The following is a 14,979-nucleotide window of genomic DNA, read 5'->3' on the forward strand; positions in this document are numbered from 1 at the left end:
AATACGTAATTTTATACATGGATCCCTTTTTCCTCCACCACAGCTTTTCCCAACGTGATGCCTACAAGTTCATTCAACCCAGTATAACCACTCCTGTAATGCATGGTCCAGCTCTTTCCTCCACTGTCCCACCACTGGGTTGTCTTTATCTACTTTGTCTTAGGTCTTTAATATTGCTCTAATTCCTGCAGACGTAGGATCTATTTTTCAAAATTTTATGCCCTAAAAACATCAATGTCCTAGGCCTTTTCATTTTCCAGTTTTATTTTCCATTTTTTCTAAGTCTACAATTATACCCGCTCATGTCTTTTACATTCACCTCAGATACATTTCTGTGCTCAAGTCAGCTACACATTTACAAGGTAGAGCCTCCCATTCAATTTTGAAAATAGGGAATTCCCTTCTAATATCAGAGGAAAAGATGCTACTGACACCTTAGTACAAAGAAAAACATACCCTTCCTTTGCAAAGATGTAGCCCTGCACAAGGGCATGGCTTGGCAAGGGAAGTTCTGACAGAGCTTTAGTCTCCACTAACTTCCTTGGCCAGGCATCTTTGTGTCACACCCCTATTGCACAATCATGCCAGGTAGCCCTCGGTCTGGGATCCATGAAGAATATACCTTAAGATTTTGTTTAGTGGCTGACAAGCCAAGTAGACATGGTCATCTCGCAGTCTGTAATTACATCTGCAAGATTTAATATTCTCCCCAGTCTACTTAATTAGTTCCATGAGGGTAGGAACTCTGTTTTTACTCACTCCATATGCCAGTGCCTGGTACAATAGTAAGCACTCATTATTTCTTCAATCCTTTTTATAACTGTGGCTTCAATTCTTTGGGCAAAGCAGAAAGTTTACTTTATAACTCAGACATGGCCACTGCTCAACAGTTTATCTATGGCAAACATGGGGACCATTACAGAGAAGAGTGAAGATGGGCAGCCAATTCAAAAGCAGAGACTGCTAACTGTAATAGGTAGCTAAGCTAACAAATTCTGGGCTAGCACCTACAATTGCTTCTGAATACTGTCTCATTTAACTAGAGTAGCAATATAAATGACTGAGCTGTGACTGGTTCTTAACGGACCACTGTGATATATACAATTTATCAGTTACCTCCTGTTTTTTCTAATCCCATTCTTGTGTCTTCCTCCAATCCATTTGCCATACCACAGCCAGTCTGAAAACTAACCTGATTTATGTATTTTTCAGTTCAAAATCTTTCAATGTCTTTCTTGCTTAGGAAAAAAGATAAAATTCTATCATGCTTTGCAAAGCCCTTTGTGATTTGGCCTCTACTTATCTCTGCACGCTCATCTCAAGTCATTCTCTTTACTTTCTATGCTCTGGCCACCATCCTTTCACTTCCTTAGGTCTATGAGGCTCACTGCTGCTCAGGGCATTCACACATGCTGTTTCCTCTGTCTAAAATTCTTCTTCCCCCCACCACAATCGCCACTTACCTGACTCTTGCCTCTCCTACAGTTCTTAGCTTAACTCAAGTTCTGATTGGCATACTGAGTGCATAATATAATTTGGGCCCACCCTCTCGCCCAGTAACTCTACTTCCTAGCAGCCAATTCTTTTCTTCCATAGTTCTTATCCCATTCTGTCCCAATCTATACATCTGTATGATTTGATTAGCATCTATCTCTACCTGTGGACAGTAATTCCACAAAGGTCTGTTTGGCTCGCTGGTATATCCTCAGCGTTACTTAGGGGTTTGGCATATAACCTGGATTCTAGTGTTATATTGAATAAAATGAAAGTACAGTTTTTAAGGATCACAGAGACATATTAACATGGGATGGGGGAAGGTAACATGAGGAAGTAAGAAGTAAAAGCAGACAAGAAAGAGCATCCCTGGCATTACAGCCAGGGCTCATCTCATCGCCATTCAGATCCCACAGCAACTCAGGAGCAGTTCTTGAGCCGCAGTAATCTGAGTCATCCAGCAGCTATGATGGTGTCTCAACAACAAAAGTAAGCGCCCCTTGGTTCCTGCAGTTCCTGACTTCTTCCTGCTATTCATTTCTCAGCAACACTCTTCTGCTTCTCTTGTTAACTATCCATCATGAGGAAGTTTTTTTAAATCTTAAAAAAATTGTTCTTATGAAAAAAGTTAACTCATTACAGAAAAATTAAAGAAAAAAGAACACTAAAAAGCTATTATCCCATTTATCGAGAAAGAAAATAACAGCTTGATATAAAAGCCTTCTAGAAAATACATACGTACACATAGAAATTACCTTCCTACAAACTGAGACATTTACAGATACAATTTTGTAACTTCTATTCTTAATACACAAATTTTCTTGGAACTTTATGAGTTGTCACAATAACCCTTTATATTTGGAGATCTTAAATCTGTTCCAGTGTTACACTATTACAAATAATACAAAACAGAAATAGCTGGTTGAAAATAAATAGGAATCTAAAAAGAAAGTAATTCACTTCCACAAAACTTAAAATATGAACATATATATTTAAACTGGTAATGTGTTGTAAAACCACCTCATGGTATATTTATATTACTACTATTTTAAAAACCAGTACCTGTGGATATTAATTTTAAAAAAATCTAATTGTCAAAATTGTCTAACTTGCTGTCTTCTGAACTTCTTTCAAATTGTGTGCCACCACTCCACTGGAGGATCTTAGACCTCCCATTAATAAGAAATGTTAACTTCTGAACATAGGGTTAAGGGGCCAAATAATTATTTTTAATGGATTTAGATGCAAAAAAAGTCTAGGTCTCAGACAGTGAGAGTAAATTATGGCAGCACAGCCCTGCTGCAAACAGTGCTAGAGATATGTGAGCACTATGGATGTGCTGTGACAGAGGAAATTTTTTTCCCCAACCCTAAGGTGGCAGGGGTAGTGGTAGTGTGGAAAAATTATGGAGTCTGTCTGAGTTCACACATAGCGCCTATTTGCCTGTTAACCCAGCCTTTTCACATGTGACCCAAGCTATTCTCTTGGCTTTCCTCCCATAATCATCTTGTTGCTAGATGTCTATTCTATGTCCACCATCTCCTCTAAGGTGCAGGTAGAAAGAAGGGGAAGAAACTAGGGCAAAAGGGCATATGCCCTGAGGCTATCCCCTTTTACGGGGGCTTTACTAGAAACCCTTCCACACCTTTAATTACACCTCACTGACAAGAACGTGTCACACTGTCATCCTTATCAGTAGTGGAGGCTGGACAACTTAGCTGAGAACATTGCCACCTCCATGCAAACCAGGATTCTGTTAATAAAGAAGAAGAAGAGAGTAAAGAGGTAGTTAACTAGCAGTCTCTTATACACAGTTTTGGAAAAGATGGCTTAAGGAGACTTCTGGGAATTTCAGTTCCCAAAATAACCAAAGCAAAATGGGGGGAAATGTAAAAAGTTCTCAGTAGAAAGAAAGACCTACTGGTCTGGCTACTAAAAGATAGGGTACAAAAATACCCAAATTGATGGGCAATCCATAAATGTTATGGTCAAGAAATACCAAGAAAACTAATAGCGATTGCAAACCTTACTGTCTGCTCTTCAACCCTAATACCAAAACTTCAGACAGCCCTGAAACAAATGCCCTAGAGGGGAGGCCAATGTCCTCAGACTAGGACACTTTCCTCATTGGGAACACTTGGGAACAGGAGGCTTTATGTACAGGTAACAGACTAGTACGTACATAGCGTGGGGTACAGAGTGGGGTGTGGTTGAGACACAAATGTTCCATGGAAACCAAGCCACAGGGACCTCTGCAGGAGTCTATAGGCTAACAGACATAACAACGGACAGGTCTGGAAACACTGAATGGGTAATAAAGAAAGGAAAGACATAACTACTATCTCTGCCCCATCTTCTCCTCTTCTCCCCATACAAAAAAAGAACCTTTAGTTACCTATCAAGTTCACCCTAGGCTGACCAAATGATGACTTTGGACAGCTACAGAAAGCATCTAGCTGACTTGGATCTACTCTGTGGATGATTTTACCATTTCTTCTATAACAATTTCTACCATTTCTACTCAGAAAAAGCTTGGAAGGATGCAAGGGAAGAAATCGACTGGGCTGCCACCAAACCCAATGAGAGGACCATCCCCTCCCTTGAGAACGCTGGTTTTACTGGCTAGGGTTCTTGAAATCACTCTCATTTGAAAGTCTTCTCAATGAAGACTTCACTGTAGTAAGACAAAGATGTGCAGTAGGACAAAAATATTTATTGATTTATTGTACTATTCCAGGTACTAGTTCCCAGTAAAGTGAATGAGTACAGGGCTCTCCTCCAGGGGCTCTTGGGCTAGGAGCTCTTACCCAGTGTTGCCCAAAATTTCAATGCCAACACATACAGCTGTTAGCTGGAGCTAACTCTGCATGGAAACTTGGAAAGAAATTCAAAGAGGTATCTGGTACCCGCATTGAAGATAGTGAAGATAAATTCTAGAAGGTCTGGCTATAATACCAGTATAAATAAGGTTACAGCCAATAAGCTAGAGGTCCTCATTCTAGTATAATACAACAGCACTGGTTATAACAGCAGTTCTGTCTTGAAGGAATGATCACACTAGACATTTCAGGTAATTCAGAACACCTGTAATAATTGGCTTTTCTCAAGAAAAGACTAAACTGCATATATTTGGCCATATGCCAAGTTACCTAATTAGTCTAGAGGCTGCATATATAGAATAATACAGATCTCAACTGTGAACATACATACTACATTCCAGAACAACTGAAGGATGCGAAATCATGGTAAATTTCAGAACCTGGATAGTTTATGCAAAGGCTTAATTTAAAAGTGATAATGCAGGCCCTATTGCAGTTATAAGAGAAGATACATGTGGGGATGGGAGCACATTAAACTTATGAAATCTCTATCAGCTGGAACAGGGTTAACTGTAGCTGGCCATTTAACTGGAGCTGTCAGAGAAATGACCCATTCCCCAAACCCTGAGACACTTCCTGGACCCTGCTGTCCCTGTCCTAAGCATAGTCCCCGATCCTATCTATATATGCTTCTCTTGAGTCTGAGCTGAAGGGAATAGGCACCAGTACTCGTAACATTGAGGATGCTCATCGAGATCTTATTTTATAACACCCATATTAAGTACCAAAAACTGGACTCTGGGTTTTGGCAAAAAGTGTACACCCACTCCTAATTCTCCTACCTATTGGATATGAGGACCCATCCAATGGCTGCATGAAAAATACAGTAGGTGCTGCTATTTGGGACTAACTAGACCAGCACTGGGAGTCACTAAATGACTCCCTAAAATCCTTATTGGGATCCGGGACAGAATTTATAATTTCCAAAGTTTAGATTGACAAAGCAACTCAGAGATCTGTGATACAGCTACTCTATATATGCAACATTAATGCTGAAGAAATGGTAGTCATAAGATATACCGTGGTCTAAAACCACATGTCCTTAATATTATATTCTAGCTAGGAAGGAGGACCATGTGCTATTAAAAAGAAAAAATACCTATATCCCAGACAATTCCCAAAACACATGGGATTCAATAAGATATATCCATAAGGAAGTGGCTAAGCTGAGTGACTTTCATGTGGTCCTGGTTTTCCATATCTTGTGATAAAGTGGGAATTTATATTAAGGAAGTTTATTATTTGTGAACTAAATATTTCTATTTTTAAGTGATGAGATATATGAAAATAATGATGGCATCATGTTGGTCTGGAGTCATCATATTGGTCTAGACAAAAGTTGTCAACTAAGAGGTGGACTGTGGTGGGTCATGACTTGTAATTTAAAAAGTCCGTGGCTGCAAAAAGCTCTATGGAAAGCTCCCTTGTTATTTGTAGCTCTGAACTGGAGAGTTCCTACATTCTGTGTTTCAGTTTGAAGGTCTGTATTCAAAATATGAGCTTTAGGTCCAGTAACAAGGTAGCTAGAGTATAGATTTACTGCTTTACCTATCAATGACATCACCCTCTAAACGGATAAAAAAACAGACTGAGGAGACTCAGTGCCCCTCTAATCTGGCGGGACTCCCATCCTGCATTAGTCCCATAAACCCACAGATTCAGGGCACATCTCTGGGAGAGAAAAGAAAGGCACTGGGAGCAGCACCTGTTGTCCTACCTTAACTAGCTGAGTTATAGCCTTCATCTGAGATAAGCTAATTCTTGCTACCACCAGGGTTAAATCCTGACATGTATCCTGACCCACAAGCTTCCAGGGGTCATGGGCTCTTACCACAACCAACACTTCCCCCTTTCAGGGAATCCTGACGTCATCAAGTGACTGTCAAACATCCTTAAAATTCTCTAGAAATAGCTGTCAGAGTGTGTTCATTCCTACCCCAAGCCTAGCCTACAGGGATTGTTATAAATCCCAATTGTTAAGCACTAATTAGAGTACTCAAGATGAAGCATCTCACCAAATTCTTACAATCTCTGACCTCTAAAATGCCTACCAGTTTACCTTTCAAATGGTCAAATGCAGGATTAGTGTATTTCTATTTCCAATCCCCTTCAAAAGATACCTAAAGATAAATACAACAGATTCATCCTTACCCAGAAAGAATGTGTTCTGACTTGTCAGGAACAAGTTGGGAAGGGGTATTTCCTCTTTGAGAATCTTGCCTACCTCAAGGGATCAACCTGACATAGGAAAAAAAGGGAATGTGATATACTTTGGGGGTCGGGGAGAGAGGTGGTTAAAATATCCATCAAATGCTTAGAACTTGACAGTAAATAAAGTTTGGGGCACTCCATGTGCTATCCCAGACAGAAACCTTAATAGGGTTAAGAGTGTAAACCATTTATGCTTCCTAAATTTCATGTCTCCAGACTTGTGAAAGCTATGGAAAAACTAAACCTCACAGAAAGTGCCACAAACTGTGAAATGGATCCTGTACCAGGCACATCTCTGCATTTTGTGAGGCTTTCTGAAACTGTGGGAAGCATTCCTTGGAACCCACTAATAAAAATCAGAACATTTTGGAGTGATTAAATGTCATAAATATGCAACCCTGGGAATCTTTTCACAAGGAGAGTTTTTGTATCAAAATCATCTTGTGTGTCCCATGTTTGGATAAAGGTATAAGCTAAAAACAGAAGGTGTTTTCTTTTTTTAAGGATATCAACATCCATGTATTTTTAATGTTTTGAAAAACCACAGTATTTTGAAAACCTGCTGTGCATTAATGATGTATTTTGCAGATTTCCCGTTTCTGCTAATGGTCGTTTAGGTTGTTCACATCAGGCCTACAGCTGAAAACAACTAAAAAACTGGATAAAATGTATTTAAAATAATCTTTTCAAAAGCATCAAAGAGATTATAAAAGAGGAAGGAATTATCAGCACAAAGTAAAGAGAAGTCAAAAATCTAGAGAAGTAGACACGCCTGAAGCTAATCCCAGAAAATTAGAAACTCCATTCTGATGGCCTTTCAGGGTGCAGAAGGGAACAGAAAACAAAACTCTGGGTCCATGCAAGTCGGGGACTCTGACAGGAGACCTTCCCCTACAACAATCTGGGTTCCAGGATCTCAGAGTGAAGGTGAACAAGAATTGGAATAACCTGGGGAGAATTAAAACAGAATAACAATCCCTGAGTATTCTAGGAAATAACAAACTTTGAACAGGTGGTCCCAGACTGGTAGTGTCCCTGGGTGCCTGGCAGAAGTAAATGCAAATAGTCTTTGGAGCAAAGTATTTTCATTATAGGCCTCACAATTATTCCTACAAAATAACCTTTCAAGTGCAATGACTAGCACAGAGTCAAATATACCCAGGATATATGAAAATTAAAATTAATGAATAAAGCAGACAACAGAAAGAGATCAACAGAAACTCTAGATGTAGGGCTCAGGATCTGTGTCTTAATAGGCCACCCAGGTTTTTCTGATATATGCTAAAGTTTGAGAATCAATGCTTTATACTTTAATCATATAAATATGCATCCTACAAAAAAATGTATAAGTGTATTAGGTCTGGGGAAGGGCCCAAGAATTTGCATTTCTAACAAATTCCCAGATGATGCTGATGCCAGACCATACTATGAGAACCACTGGTATAGAAAAAAGGAATTACTACAAAGGACAGGATAGTGGTCACCTGTGGGGAGGAGAAGAGCTGTAATTTGGAAGCAACATGCAGAAATTTCCTGGAATGCTGGCAACTTTCTATTTCTTGATGTCAGTGGTGATTACACGGTGTAATCATTATATGTTTATATTTGAATGCACAGTGAGATCACTGGCTGTCCTTCTTCCATTCAGTCATATATGTCAAATGCCACTGCACTACTCTTACCCATCATCATCCTGCCACCCTCATTTAAAATCAATTTCTAAAATACAAAGTGTAAAAAGTTAACGAAGTTGTGAGACGTAAATTCCTCAACTTCAGTTCCTAGTGTAATTAGCTCACAAAATTAAATTCCTACAAAACTAAAAGAACAACTATCAAACTTTTAACAAGAAAAAGTGTACAATATAAAAAATTACTGCTTTTTTCCCTAAGTGAAAAGAAAGGGGGAACTTCCTACTTCAAAGAGGAAAAGATGCAAATACAATCATTTTTGCCTTTGTGAGAATATCAGGTTCATATATAAATGAGTGCCACTTAAGAGCTATATAAAGTCATCTAGCTCACCCCGTAGGTATAAAGAGGATATCAGTGATTACTGTCAGGCTAGGTTAAGACTTCATCCCATCCATAGTTTTAAACTACTCTTTGTTATAATAATCACTTGGTTTGAAAACCAATCCTAAGTCCTCAAAGCATCCTACTCTTGCAAGAAAGTCAGAGTCCCTGCTACAGACTCATCAAAAGTTGTGGATATACCTAGTGACTGTCCTACTCTATGTGCCCTCTGGATTACCAGAACTGGTTTGGAAGACTGCAGAATTTTCTAGTCATTTGTGAATCTTATTGTGTTTCTTGTGAGTTGATGATGTCCTTGTCACTTTCAAACCAAACTTCTTTATACATACCATTCATTTGTTTTATTCTCACTTTATCATAAATGGTACTGATAAAATTTTTCAGCCTCAATTTTTTCCTATATGGCAAGTAGCTTCCGAGTAATCTTCAATTTTGAAACTGAAAGTATTCAATTATTTTATTTTTTATTTTTATTTTATTTTTATTTATGTATTTATTTTTTTGCTGTATGCGGGCCTCTCACTGTTGTGGCCTCTCCCGTTGTGGAGCACAGGCTCCGGACGCGCAGGCTCAGCGGCCACAGCCCACGGGCCCAGCCGCTCCGCGGCATGTGGGATCTTCCCGGACCGGGGCACGAACCCGTGTCCCCTGCATCGGCAGGCGGACTCTCAACCACTGCGCCACCAGGGAAGGCTGTATTCAATTATTTTATACAGAAAATACTTGACACAGAAGTAGCAATCTTCCTGCAAGTTGTTTTTTCCACATTTCCACCATTACCAGGTTATCTGCAAAACGGGAAGTTTCCACCAAATATTTGATCACACTGGTCTGTGTAACTCATATTCCATGGACTTGTAGTAAGTTCAAGGCACCACTGTAAAATTTGCTGAATCCATTTCCTTACTTAGCATGTCCTCTTTTAGTTTTCTGCACATCTATGTTTGGTATGTAACCTAAAATCAAAATGTTACTTAAAAGCCTTTTTTGGGCTTCCCTGGTGGCGCAGTGGTTGAGAGTCCGCCTGCCGATGCAGGGGACACGGGTTCATGCTCCGTTCCGGGAGGATCCCACATGCCGCAGAGCGGCTGGGCCCGTGGGCCGTGGCCACTGAGCCTGTGCGTCCAGAGCCTGTGCTCCGCAACGGGAGAGGCCACAACAGTGAGAGGCCCGTGTACCGCAAAAAAAAAAAAAAAAAAAGAAAAAATGAACAAGTGCAATTCATCTTAATGCTTAATATATCCAAAATATCATTTCAACATGCAACTTATTTTAAAAAATAGAATATTTTACTATAACAAGTAAGACTCTGAAACCTGGAGTTCTTTGCACATTTAGAGCATATCGTATTTCAGACAGCCACCCTTCAAGTGCTCAGGAGCACCTGTAGTTTGTGACTACAGAATTGGATGGACCAGCTTTAGAATCTCCTTCTCCAAGTCTCTTACTTCCTCTGAACCATGTCAAACAATGCAGCCTCTGCTCTCCGCATTCCCCCACACCCACCTGCACCGGCCCTTCCAGGGCACCTGTAAAAACAGTCCCAGAGCACCCACCCATTGATACATGATTAGCTGATTCCTTACCTGTTTCTCTCCTTAGGCAAGGAGCCAAACGTTGTTGCCCTCAGAGGTGTAGCATTTCCACATTTTGCACATTCTTCAAAGACCCTAAAATATGAGGAGCGTAGGGTGAGCACTGGATCACAAAGGTCTCAATATTACAACAACTCTCAGTTTAGTCAGTATAATCATCCCTACTCTGTCTCTGGATGTCTTAGTAGCTACTGAGAGGTCTAGAGAAGAACCCTTGTAATTATATTTTTGTATAATTGAATGTCACCAAAGAAAGCCTTTGGGAAAAGAGGAGAGTTGGTGCATATTTGGCTGGGCCCAGTGAAAAATGAAAATGGGGGCCCTTTGCTCAAAAATGAAGAATTCTAAGATTTCGACTACAGAGCATTAAAGCAAGCACAGGGCCCTCTGATCACGGTGTCCTTCTGAGCCTGGAGCCCTGTGACTGCACAGGTTGGCCCTTTACGAAGCTGGTCCTGGTTGAGGCTTATGTCTTTGGAGGAAGCAGGGAAGTGGTGAGATTCCCTGGACTATCCTTGAGGAAATGGACATTAAAAGGGACTCCAAAATCATTATCTACTGGAATTCACTGGGGAAGAGTTATTTTTTTTTAACATCTTTATTGGAGTATAATTGCTTTTCAGTGTTGTGTTAGTTTTTGCTGTAAAACAAAGGGAATCAGCTATATGCATACGTATATCCCCATATGCATCCGTATATATCCCCTATCTGCATACGTATTGTAAGGCCAACTGGCCCGCGGCAAGGCAACGCAATCAGACTCACAGGTTGCATCAGACCGAAACTTTCCGAACCACCCAGTTCCAGAAACTGACCTGGAGACTTTCCGGACCACCCAGTTCCAGAAACTGACCTGGGGACTTTCCACCCGGCCCAGCCTTCCCGCCTTTCGAGGGGCGGGACTAACGGTCCCAAGACTGATGCAACCGACACCGGATATTGCCACGATACCCGAAAAGACCACCAAATAAGGAATAACCTGCGCCCTCCTGGATTCGCAACACCCCTTTCCCTTCTTCCCCTATAAATTCTGCCCAAACCCTCTCCCGGGCGCGACTTCTCTGGCCCCTTTCTCTCGGACCAGTGAACCTTGCCCGGGAGCGTTCCCAAATAAAGCTTGTTTAAGCTCTCCCCCGTTTCCTGGTGCCGTTCCTTACATTTGGTGCCGAAACCCGGGAGGGGTACCAAGCCCCGCGGGTTACCGCGCGGGCCGCTCCTCCCCTCCCCCAGGAGACAACCAGGGAACCTCTACTCATCCACCCGATCCGGCAGAAAACGGATCTGTTTCCGTTTGTTTCCTCCGTCCTCTCTCCGGGCCTCGGGCAACTGTGGAGACGTCCCAATCTCCTGACCGCCCTCCGACCTGCCGTGAATTGGCAGGGACGCCTCTCTCCCTCTCCATTCACTCAGGGACAAACTGGGGATCGTGGGAACCTCACAATCGAAACCAGATCCTAAGACGCCCCTGGGGTGTCTCCTAGCCAATTTTATAGCCCTCGGCTTCTCCCAAGATCAACGTTGCCGACGGCTTATTTTCTATTCCACTGTGGCCTGGCCACAATATCCTCAAGACAATCAATCCAAATGGCCTCCTGAAGGGACTTTCGATTTTAACATCCTCCATGATCTAGATAATTACTGCCGCAGGACGGGCAAATGGTCCGAGGTCCCTTATGTCCAGGCCTTCTGATATTTATGCTCCCACCCTTCTCTCTGCGTCGATTGTTCCACTTCCCAGATCCTTTTTGCCAAACAGACATCTCCTACATCCAAGCCCCTAATTTCCTTTGATGATGACTCCTCTCCACTAGCCGACCCACCCGAATCTCTCGCCTACCTCCTCCTTTGTAGCCCGTCTCTCAGCCTCTCAAGACAACACACTGCAGATCTCCTCAATTACCCTGGATCTCGCGGTTATCGGGTCTCCCCAGCCAAAGCTCAACTGTCTGTACCCTCGGTAACTTATCTGGGAATCCACCTCACCCCCACGACAAAGAGCCTAACGGCTGACCGCACCCAGATTATCCGTGAGCTCCAACCTCCAGAAACAGCGGATCAAATTCTCTCCTTTCTGGGCCTCGTAGGATTTTTCCGACACTGGATCCCTAACTTTGCTCTCCTCGCTAAACCCTTGTATCTAGCCGCTAAAGAAACCCCTCAAGGACCCTTCATCTCTCCTCCCGCCGTTCGACAGGCCTTTCTCACCCTCCCTAACGCTCTGATATCTTCTCCTCCCCTTTCTCTGCCCAACCCAAACCGACCTTTTCACCGTTTTGTGGATGAATGGGCCGGAATAGCCACTGGACTCCTTACCCAGCCTGTAGGGTCTTCCTACCGCCCCGTGGCTTACCTCTCCAAACAGCTAGACCCAACCATTCGGGGATGGCAACCATGCCTTCGGGCCCTAGCAGCGGCAGCCGAACTGACCAAACAAACACTCAAACTGACTCTGCCCCACCCACTAACCGTGTTTTCCTCCCACCGGCTGGTCGACCTAGGCCACAAGTCTCTCTCCCTCCTGGGCCCCTCCCGCATCCAGGAATTCCACCTGCTGTTCATTGAAAACCCTGCTATCTCGCTCGACCTCTCCTCCCGCCTAAACCCGCCCTCCCTCTTGCCTATCCCCGATACCGGGACCTCCCCTTCCCACTCCTGCCCCCAAGTCGTGGAGGCCCTCAGCCCGCCGAGAGAGGGGCTCTTTGACACCCCTCTTTCAAACCCGGACTGCACCCTCTTCGTAGCATGCTTGCTCCCTGTTTTCTTAGGTTCCTTCGCAGGCGCATGGAGGAAGTTTCTCGGGTGGCCACAAACCAAATGCTCCTCGGCCCTTACACCTTCCTTCCCACAGAACCCCCCACTGGTCTCCCTTAAGCCTCGGACCTCTGGTCGCCCGACTCCCCTTTCGACGCCCCCATTCAGCAAGAAGTAGTCAGAGATCAGAACGCCGCCCCATTACACCAAAGATGTCGGGATGTAAGGCCAACTGGCCTGAGGCAGGGGTACGCAATCAGACTCACAGGTTGCATCAGACCGAAACTTTCCGGACCACCCAGTTCCAGAAACTGACCTGGGGACTTTCCACCCGGCCCAGCCTTCCCGCCTTTCGAGGGGCGGGACTAACGGTCCCAAGACTGATGCAACCGACACCGGATATTGCCACGATACCCGAAAAGACCACCAAATAAGGAATAACCTGCGCCCTCCTGGATTCGCAACACCCCTTTCCCTTCTTCCCCTATAAATTCTGCCCAAACCCTCTCCCGAGCGCGACTTCTCTGGCCCCTTTCTCTTGGACTAGTGAACCTCGCTCGGGAGCGTTCCCAAATAAAGCTTGTTTAAGCTCTCCCCCGTTTCTTGGTGCCGTTCCTTACACGTATATCATACGTATGCATAATATATCCCCTATATGCATACGTATATCCCCATATACTCTTGTGTCTCCCACCTTCCTTATCCCACCTCTAGGTGGTCAGAGCTGATCTCCCTGTGGAAGAGTTTCTAAGCCCGTGAGAACCCCTTGGGAAGAGGTAGTGAGGGGATAAAGTAGGTACGTAATACACGTGCCTTTGTTCATTAAACCACTGATTAATCAGTGTCACTCACATGCCGGATGTTCAGAAGGTCAAGCTTCTGTGGACCCTAATTGGGCAACAACAGACTGACATCTACAAAGGTGACCTGCGGGCCTGAGCAGGAATCCCTTAAAAGCTACGTCATAGTCAACTTTCCAACTCTCCAAGCCAGAAACAGGTGGTGACGATGAATGCCCTCCAGAAGCTACCACTAGTATGGGAGTTTGAGCTGAGGCGTGGTTTGTAGCCACCGACCTTACTTGGGCGGCCCAGGCCGAGGATGAGGAGAGAACTTTCTTCCCCACGGCCAGCAGCGGCTCTTTCCGGCGTCTGCGCTTCTGCTTCTCCAGACGAGGGGCACGCAGACTTCGAGACGTAGGAGATTAGGGCCGGGCCTGTGGGCCACCCTGACCGAGGCACCACCAGGTCTGGGCAAAACCAACCCAAACCACATCTATTGTTCCCGAAGGCCGCGGCGGCGTCGCAAAGGGCGACTGGGGCCTCGGTGCACCTGAGCCTCAGGTCTTCTTCCCCCACTGGAGTTCGGGGGCAGCAACGGCCCAGGGCGACCACCTGCAACAGTTCAACCGAAACTGGGGCCTGGAAGAGCACAGAGACTCTGCCCGTGGTTTCCCGGGCGACAGGCCCCGCCCCCGCCCGCCCGTTCGGCCACGCCCCTCTGAGGAGCAGCCGGAGGGCGGGGGGATTCCGGGGTGTCATGCGCTTTGGAACGCCGCGGGGTTCCTATTCTTCGTTTGATCTCAGTTTGGCCGCAGCGTCAGTCCGCCGCCCGGCAAGGGCGCTTGGCACACGACAGGGACTAATACTCATGTGTTAGATAAACCAGTAAAAGATTCTCACACTTTGGCAGGTGAGGCCCAGAAGCCCTCAACCAGCGAGAAGGCGCCCTCTCGTCTGTTGAGCAACCGCCAGGCTCTCATCAGCTCTTCCTCTCGTCAGCCGCTTCCTCGATCACAATGCTGGAGTCAAGATGATAGGCTCGCTTCACAGATTTCTTAGATAACTAAATTTTAAACGTACTGTATTTAAAAATAATAGTGACAAAATTAATAAGATTCCTGCTAATGCAGTATCTATGCCAATTTAGTTCTATTTAAAGGAACGTCCGATCTCCTCTGTTACCTGTTAGCAGTTTACCTCTTGCTCATCTTTGCGGTAACTGCAATGATAC

The 14,979-nt window shown here is 44.1% G+C and overlaps 1 long non-coding RNA gene across 1 annotated transcript in view; it reads right to left on the reverse strand.

Moving 5' to 3' along the window:
* The window catches only part of LOC112414585 (uncharacterized), a 45,032-nt gene extending 30,290 nt beyond the window's left edge, over window positions 1-14,742 (reverse strand). Inside the window, exons 1-3 of the long non-coding RNA XR_003006186.1 lie at window positions 14,649-14,742; window positions 14,043-14,360; window positions 10,207-10,290 (exon numbers count right to left, since the gene is read on the reverse strand). This is a non-coding gene — a long non-coding RNA (uncharacterized LOC112414585). The remainder of the gene's footprint in view (window positions 1-10,206; window positions 10,291-14,042; window positions 14,361-14,648) is intronic.
* Between the last annotated feature and the right edge of the window lie 237 nt (window positions 14,743-14,979).

The sequence above is a fragment of the Neophocaena asiaeorientalis genome, unplaced genomic scaffold (assembly GCF_003031525.2).
Source record: "Neophocaena asiaeorientalis asiaeorientalis breed wild unplaced genomic scaffold, Neophocaena_asiaeorientalis_V1.1 scaffold225, whole genome shotgun sequence".
Taxonomy (NCBI): domain Eukaryota; kingdom Metazoa; phylum Chordata; class Mammalia; order Artiodactyla; family Phocoenidae; genus Neophocaena; species Neophocaena asiaeorientalis.